The following is a 9,211-nucleotide window of genomic DNA, read 5'->3' on the forward strand; positions in this document are numbered from 1 at the left end:
TATAAAATATTTTAACAACGAAACATAATTTGTATATAATCATATTGTTACACAATTTTTTGTGTATATACATAACTTTTGCCGTCAAAAATTTCAAAAAAAATTTTGCAGTTGGTCGAAAAAATGCAACGGAGACCGCAGCTCGCGAGTTCATTTCTCGCGCAGCTGAAATATCATCCTTTGAACCTTCCCGGTCATGGCGGAGCGAGAACGTAAAACCGAAACGGCGGCCCGGAGTATTTTCATTTTAATAACGAATTTATACAAATGCTCGTCGGCGATCTCGGATATCAGGAATTTCGCCGTTTTCAATTCCAATCGATAGAGATATTAACCGCCGTTACGTTGTACGAGAGTTCCGACGCAGTGCCAAGCAACGCTGTTCGCCTAATCAGCCGCCATCCCACGGGAACCGTCGAGTTTCCGGAAGCTTTACGCATTTATTTTCACTGTGCGCGGTTTCTTTAATCACACGCCATTAAATATGTAAACTGCTCTCTGCCAGTGATTTGAATTCGATTCTCATCGCCGGCAGCTTTTGAATTTCCCGCGCTCGATCGCGGCATCCATCGGACATTTTCGTTTGAAACTTAATTTTCTTGGAATCGTTGATCCGGGAACGATCTTCTGACGCGTTTCCTACGAATTGGTTCATTTAGCTCGTCAGCTGAATAGCAAATTAATTTGCAACGTTGTAGACACTTGATTTAATTGTTTAATAAAGAATTGTCTAGTTTTCATTTTTACTTATTTATATTTGTAACAATGTCGTAGCTGATTCGGCAGTACGTGTGCTAAAAATATGTATAATAATGTGATATTATTTATAATATTTATTAACTTGCGACATTTTAGCGATATGATTAAATTATTTAATAAAGAAGTTTGGCGACGGTCGTTGTGTGTGTTTGGTCGAGAAAAGGAGAGGGGAGACGTTTCGTCCGGGGCCCGCTAGAGGACTCATCAGTAAGGCTATCCTAGCGTGCTCTTGCCTTAGACGTGGGGGTAGGACGAAGTCTCTGTATATACAGGGATCGAGGCGGCTTGGTTACTAGCGGGAAGAAGAGCCCTCTGCTGGCGGGTCTGGAGGTAGCCGCCACAGAAGTTTCTATTTTCAATCGATATTTGTCCATATCTGCAATAGTGTTAATATTGTCCTCAGTAATAAAAGATCTCGTAGCTTGAATTGGTATTTATTCATGTTTATAATACTGTTAATATTGTTTCTAATATTGTTAATCTGCAACATTCTATATATCTAATTAAATTATCAAATAAATAATTTCTTAGTTTTGGTTATATTACTTATTTATATCGATAATAATGTTAATATTGCATTTAAATGTTGTGATCAATTTTTCCATATTTACATACTTAGAATTTTGATTAAAATTATTATTAATTTAATAACATCAGTAGAAAAATTTATTTCTAAAATTCTTAAATTATCGAAAATCGATGAAATTTATATTTAAAGTAGCTTCACCTATTTGTTCAACATTAATTACCAGTATATCAATCGAATTCAGTCAAATTCCATTTTATTTAATTGCAGAAGAATCAGAAATAGTTTCTGGACGTATTAGAAGATTATTTGGATGAATTTTTCTAGGTGCATATTTAACAATTATTTCTGTCTTCGATAGTTATTATATTTTTTAAAAATCCTATTACTAAATAAGTTTGAAAACCGAGATTTCTAATACATTAAAAAAAAGATATCGTCTGTTAAGTGCTGTTTCTAAAGGAATTCTTTCAATCAGGTATTATCGAAATAATTTTCTTCGTTTTTGAGACTCGAATTAAATCACAGAGAGCACGCGGCATTCCAGTGGATGGTAATTAATTAGGCTTTTATTCTGCAGCAAGTACACAGCATTTAAAAGCCTCGAGAAAATTTCGTTATTGCGGACACACGGACGGAGGAGGGTAGTAACAGAGGCGCCGGTGCGCTCGAAACGTGTTTGAAACTAATTTGCTACACTTCAGCTCATTAAAATAATTATTCGACGTAACGGTAATTATGCAACCGTTACAGCTTGATGCTTGCGCTTTTCCCGTGCTGTCGACGCTATCAATCTTCCCATGAAACAAACGTGTCCAATCTTTCTCCGGTTTCAATCAAGTATAAAATTTCATAAAACAAATTTTCATCAGGCAATTAAGTTTTTAAAGCATTCGAAACTTGTTTTCGAATATACCTGTAAATAAGTTCCCAAATAGATGGAGAACATTTCTGTACATAATTTCTAAAATAAATGACGAATTAGTTTTCTACAATTGTCGAAAAAAATGGAGAAAATAATTTTGCACAATTTACAAAATAAATGTAGAAAATAGTTTTGAATAATTGTCAAAATAAATGAAGAAAATGATGATATATACGTTTTTTTTTTTATTTATCGTGGGGGAAATCTGCTGGTCAGACACCCCCGTCCCGCCCGAAGGGCGGGTCGGGGGTAGTTCGGGGTTCGACCTGCTAAAACCCCCACGACGGCCTAGGGCGCTGGCTATTAGCGGGGGAGCCACGGGAACTCTCAAGAACACGACCGCGGCTCCCCCTCGCCTGGCCGGCCGCCAGGATGGAGCGGTGGCTGGCCGCATCCCGGGGGGAGATTAATCCTCCCCCCATGAATCATCTTGATTCGGCGGAGCGGGGGACCGCACTCCACACCGCCTCGTCATGACGGCCGCAGCGGCGGCCGTCGGGGGCGACGACTTTTCGTCGCCCCCACTTCTAAAAGGACATCCTCGGTTGGCGGGCGGCGGGCAATTAAACCAGAGATCTGGTACACCCGCCGCCCGCCTATTCTCAGCTGCTCGGCGACCCCGCTCGGCAGCCTCCTTCTGCAACATTACCTGTTCGCAGAAGGCTATGGCTGCCGCCCATTTTGTCGGGCTCTCCAGCATGGTCCCAACTAAGCTGGAGAGAGCGAGGTCGCGACCAACTTCCCTTCTTAGGACTCGTCGCAGCACTGAAAAGGCGGGGCATACCTCCAGTGTATGCTGCGCTGAGTCCTCCTCCGCGCCACAGTGGTGGCACACCGTCGTCGCTTCCCGACCGATGCGACACAGGTAAACACCGAAGCAGCCATGCCCGGTGAACACCTGCGTCGCACGGTAGGAGAGCCTGCCAAACCGCCTCTCCCGCAACGAGGTGAAGTGTGGCAGGAGAGCCCCAGGGACGCGCTCGCCGGCATGGGAGCAAAGCTCCGCATGCCATCTGGCGAGCGCTAATCCCCGGGCCTGGAGCTCGAAGCACTCGACCGCCTCCCGCTTCGGCGGGTAAATGATGATATATACTGTAAGATATTTTAATGATTTTTAACGAATTCTGTACTATTTTATACAATTCTATACTATTGTAGTATCGTAATTTAGTGGGTACGTTTAGGACGAGGAGGAGTGTTAGGCATAGGAGACCGTAGTTTTAAGTCTTTGTATTTATGGTAGGCAATAGAAGAGAAACTTTGGCGAAGGCCGGGTCAGATGAAAAAAATCCCTTGGCGACGGGGAGCCGGCGGATGCGATTGGCACGTTTTTAGAAAAGGCAGGCTTTGTGTCGGAGGAGCGTGTTTGGAGTGGACAGAGAGTGTACGAGAGTCGTCGAGTGAGGAGTGTTGCAAGTTGTAAAATTAAGTGAAGTAGTTGTAATCCTAGTTGAAGGTACGGTACGCGATATTTTCTGTCTTCACCACGTTTTGTCCTTTCCTAATCGATACAGATTCTATATTGTTTAAATATTAGACAATTTCTACATAATTTTGAGGGCTCAGCCGGGATTTGAGGAAAAGGTAGCGTTGAATGATAACAATGATATTATGACTGTAGGAGTTGAGAGTTGAACTTTAGTTGTTGTGTTGTGCATTGAAAAACCTTTCAAGATGTCTGAAGGAAACGATACCGTTGTCGAAGTATCACAAGCAAGCCTATCTGCTGACAAATTAGAGGAAATTCTAACAATGAAGTTAACCGGTTTAAAGGAAGAATTGAAGAGCCGCAAGCTGAGGACGTCGGGAAATAAAAAGCAACTACAAGATCGGCTTAAAGCAGCCATAATGTTGCAAATCGAACATGCCGAAGAGGAAGATGATATTGATGGCAGTGAAGATGAAGAAGAAGGAAGCGATGTGACACGATGCGTGCGACGGATGCAGGCGTTAACATTCAGGGATGTTGAGGAGTCCATGCGTACATTTAGCGGAGACGATAAAGCAAACATTCGTTGTTGGCTCGAAGAGTTTGAAGACATGGCGGAGCTATGTGAATGGAGTGAAGTACAAAAAGTTATTTATGCGAAGCGGTTATTGCGTGCATCGGCGAGATTGTCCGTCGACTGTGAAAAATGTTGTCGCAAATGGGTCGAGATGAAGCGAGCATTGGAGTCCGAATTTGGTAAAACTGCAGATACGTACAAGATACATAAAGAGTTGTCACGTAAAATTAAAAGATCGAACGAGTCGTATCAAGAATACATTTATCAAATGTTGGAGATTGCGAAGCAAGCAGACGTGGAAGTCTAAACAGTTATTAAGTATATTATTGACGGAGTTCAGGATTTCGAGACAAACAAAACGATATTGTACGGTGCTAGAAATATACGTGAGTTGACAGAAAGATTCAAAATTTACGAAGACATGACGGAAAAATCAAGAACGAAAAACAGGCGACCTGAGGAGAAGAAGAAGACGACCGTCCATGGAACCTCGTCACAAGGTGAATCACAGCAAGTGGCACGGCAAGAATTACGGCGATGTTTTTTGTGTGGAAACCGATACCATACGGCTGCAAACTGCCCGACGAAAGAAAGAGGACCCAAGTGTTTTAAGTGTCAAGGCTATGGGCATGTTGCGTCAAGCTGTAACGGTGCGAATGGGCCAGCAAGGGTTGTGAGTAGTGTGTCTGAAGCGTCGAGAAAGAAGCGAGTTAAAGAAGTGCAAATCGAAAATTGTAAGTTGACAGCGTTAATAGATTCTGGAAGCGATCTGAATTTGATGCGAGCGGATTATTATGTTAAAATTGGTGCTCCTCGATTGAATAATAAGATTTTGCAATTTCGTGGTGTCGGAGCAGAGAACAACCACACATTAGGGGAATTTTCAACAACTATTGCAATAAATCAGATAACATATCCAATAAATATACACGTTCTACCCAATACTTGTCGCGTCCCATAGTTTAATAATCAGTACAGAATTTTTAGATTCCGTAGAACTAAGTATGAAAGGAGAAGAAATTTCTATTAAATAAATAGATTTGCCGGAAATTTTTAATGTCAATGTCGAGGCTATAGTTGACAATGTAGATTTATCACACGTTGCGGTTCCTGAACACAGAAATGTTATAGAAGATTGTGTTGCAAATGATAAACCATCTAAAACGAAAGAAGTAGGGATTAAAATGAGCTTGATACTGCAAGACGAGATCCCAGTGTACGAGAGACCGCGATAAATCTGAAGTTGATAAACAAATAACGTCATGGTTGAAAGATGAAATAATTCGAGAGTCTTGTTCAGATTACGCAAGTCCAATTGTACTAGTAAAGAAGAAGGATGGCACAACTAGAATTTGTATTGACTACACACAGCTTAATAAAAAAAAATGGTAAATGATAGATATCCCCTACCTTTGATAGAGGATCAATTGGATTTATTAGAAGGCGCGAAAGTATTTAGTACGTTGGATCTCAGAAATGGATTTTTTCATGTTCCCATTAATGAGAATGGCAGAAAATGTACCACCCCCGTAACTGCCACCGGTCATTATGAATTTTTAAAGGTTCCGTTTGGGTTATGTAATTCGCCAGCCGTCTTTCAAAAGTATATAAATGCAGCGTTCAAAGAGTTAATTGCAACCGGGGTCGTTTTGACATACATGTGTTTCGTTTAAATTTGAATCTAAATCACGTGTTTCGTATCAATTTGAAGTTAAATCGTTTGTTTGGTATGCATTTGAAGCTACATCATGTACTTCGCATGGATTTTAAGCTAAATCATGTGTTCCAAATGAATTTGAATTTAAATCGTTTGTTTCGCATGAATTTGAAGCCAAGTCTTCTGTGTGCCTCGATCCCTATATATACACAGAGACTTCGTCCTACCCCTACTTCTAAGGCAAGGGCCCGGTAGGATAGCCTTACTGATGAGTCCTCTAGCGGGCCCCGGACGAAACGTGTCCCCTCTCCTTTCCACGACAACGACACTTTGAACCGCCGCCAAACTTCTATTTCTCGTAGATTTGAAGCTAGATCGTTTGTTTCGCATGGATTTGTAACTTAATCATTTGTGTCGCATAGATTTGAAACTAAATATTCTATTTCGCATGGATGTGAAGCTAAATCATGTATTTCGCATAGATTTGAAGATAAATCGTTTGTTTCGGATGGATTTGAACCTATATCGTTTGTATCGCGTATGCATTTGAAGCTAAATCGTTTATTTCTCATGAATTTGAAGATAAATCTTCTATTTCGCATGGGTTTGAAGCTAATAATGTGTTCCGCATGAATTTGAAACTAAATCGTTTGTGTCGCATGAATTTGAAGCCAAGTCATCTATTTCGCATAGATTTGAAGGTAGATCGTTTGTTTCGCTTGGATTTGCAGCTAAATCGTCTATTTCGCATGGATTTGAATCTAAACCTTACATTTGGCATGGATTTTGAGCTAAATCATGTGTTTTGCATGAATTTGAAGAGAAATCATGTGTTTCGCTTAAATGTGAATCTAAATCACGTGTTTCGTATCAATTTGAAGCTAAACCGTTTGTTTGTTATGCATTTGAAGCTACATCATGTATTTCGCATGGATTTTAAGCTATATTTAAGCTATATATAAGCTATATATACGCTATATAAACGACGTTTTTATGTTGTTTTAGCTTGTTTCACGTAATAATCGAGGTTGTTTAATCAACAACGCGAGAAAGCGTAAATAAACGTAAAGGAAGGTAAAATAATGTACTACAACGTAAAAACAAAGTAAAACAACGTAAATCATTATAGCGAAACAAAGAAAAACAAGCAAAACAACGTAGAAAACGATAATCATTAACGCGAAACAAAGAAAAACAAGGTAAAACGACGTGAAAAACATAAATCATATATGCGAAACAAAGTAAAACAACGTCACACAACGTAAAGCTATGTAAAACAAAATAAAACAACGTAAAGCAATGATAATAACGTAGAACAACGTAATACTGTTTTAAACAACATCTTGAGACAACGTAAAACAACGTAAAGCAAGGTAAAACAACGTAAAACAACGTAAAACAACGTAGAAACAAAGTAAAGCAACGTTAGATAATGTAAAAATAATTAAACGTCGTAAAAGCATACTATAGCAACGTAGATCTACGTAATACAGTTTTAAACAACAACGTGAGACAACGTAAAACAACGTAAAGCAAGGTAAAATAGCGTAAAACAACGATAAAAAAAAGTAAAACAGCGTAAAATAATGTAAAAAAACGTAAAACAACGTAAAAACAATGTATAACAGCGTAAAATAACGTAAAACATAGAACAACGTAAAAACAATGTATAACAACGTAAAACACAGCAATATGGTTTTGAAAACAACGCCAAACAAAGAAAACAACGTAAATCATCGTAAAACAACGTCAATCATGAATGCGAAACAAAGTAAAAGTACGAAACACAACATAAACCAATGTAAAACAGTATAAAAGAACGTAAAAACAATGTATAACTACGTAGAACAACGTAATACTGTTTTAAATAACAACGTGAGACAACGTAAAACAACGAAAAGCAAGGCAAAACAAAGTAAAACAACGTAAAAATAATGTCAAACAACGTAAAACAACGTTTGTTAACATAGCGAAACAAAGAAAGACATGGTAAAATACCGAGAAAAAACATAAACCATATATGCGAAACAAAGCAAAACAACGTAACACAACGTGAAGCTATGTAAAACAAAATAAAACAACGAAAAACAATGTATAACAACGTAAACCAAAGCTATACTCTTTTAAAAACAACACCAAACAAAGAAAACAACGTAAATCATTGTAAAACAACGTAAATCATGAATGCGAAACAAAGTAAAAGAACGTAACACAACATAAACCAATGTAAAACAGTATAAGTCGACGTAAAAACAATGTATAACAACGTAGAACAACGTAATACTATTTAAAAAACAACGTGAGACAACTTAAAACAACGTATAGCAAGGTAAAGCAACGTAAACCAATATAAAATCAAAGTAAAATAATGTAAATCATCAATGCGAAACAAAAAAAACAACTTGACGCAACGTACAGCAACGTAAAACAATATAAAACAACCTAAAAACAAAGCATAAGAACGCAGAAGAACATAAAACTGTAATAAATAACAACGTGAGACAAGGCGGAATAACGTAAAGCAAAGTAAAACACGTAAAATAACGTAAATGATGAATGCGAAACGAAGTGAAACAACGTAAAGGTGGAGGTTGATATGGTGGATGGAGGTAACAGGTGGAGGTAGAGATAGAGATAGAGGCACATACGTAGCGGTAGAGGTAGAGGTACATGCGTAGAAGTAGAGTTAGAGGTACATGCGTAGAAGTAGAGGTAGTTGTACAGGTGTATAGGTAGAGGTAGAGGTAGAGGTAGAGGTAGAGGTAGACGTACAGACGTAGAGGTAGAGGTAGAGGTACCGGGCGCAAGGGTAGAGGTAGATGTATAGGTCTCTACTCTACGCCTGTACCACTACGTATGTTCCTCTACCTCTACTTCTATGCGTGTACCTCTAACTACACCTCGACTTCAGCGCATGTACCTCTACCTCTACCTCTACGCATGTACCTCTACATCTACCTCTACGCTTGTATCTCTATCTTCTCCACTACGCATGTACATCTACCCGTCCAAGTTGAACGTAAATGGCTTTTACAGAGCCCCGACGGCACAGACGACGACGACGGAAATGTTGCACGAGACTATTTTCTCTGATGCAAAGTGTCTTTACCTTATGTGCTTCCTGCTGTACGTTTATTTCTTCGCTCTCTGCTTTTTAAAGAAATCTGTTGTTTTCTGCTCGTTTACTTTTGCATGAGTGGTCTTTACCTTAGCGACACTGTGAGTGACACGTCCCTTAAAATTCTTCCTTGAATTTTGCTCCAGTTTTCAATGGGAAACGTTTGTTTAACCATGGTGTTTCCTCCGTGCCGCAGGAATGTTACCCCGGAACTTTGTAA

This window comes from Megalopta genalis, unplaced genomic scaffold (genome assembly GCF_051020955.1).
Source record: "Megalopta genalis isolate 19385.01 unplaced genomic scaffold, iyMegGena1_principal scaffold0062, whole genome shotgun sequence".
In the NCBI taxonomy this organism is placed as follows: domain Eukaryota; kingdom Metazoa; phylum Arthropoda; class Insecta; order Hymenoptera; family Halictidae; genus Megalopta; species Megalopta genalis.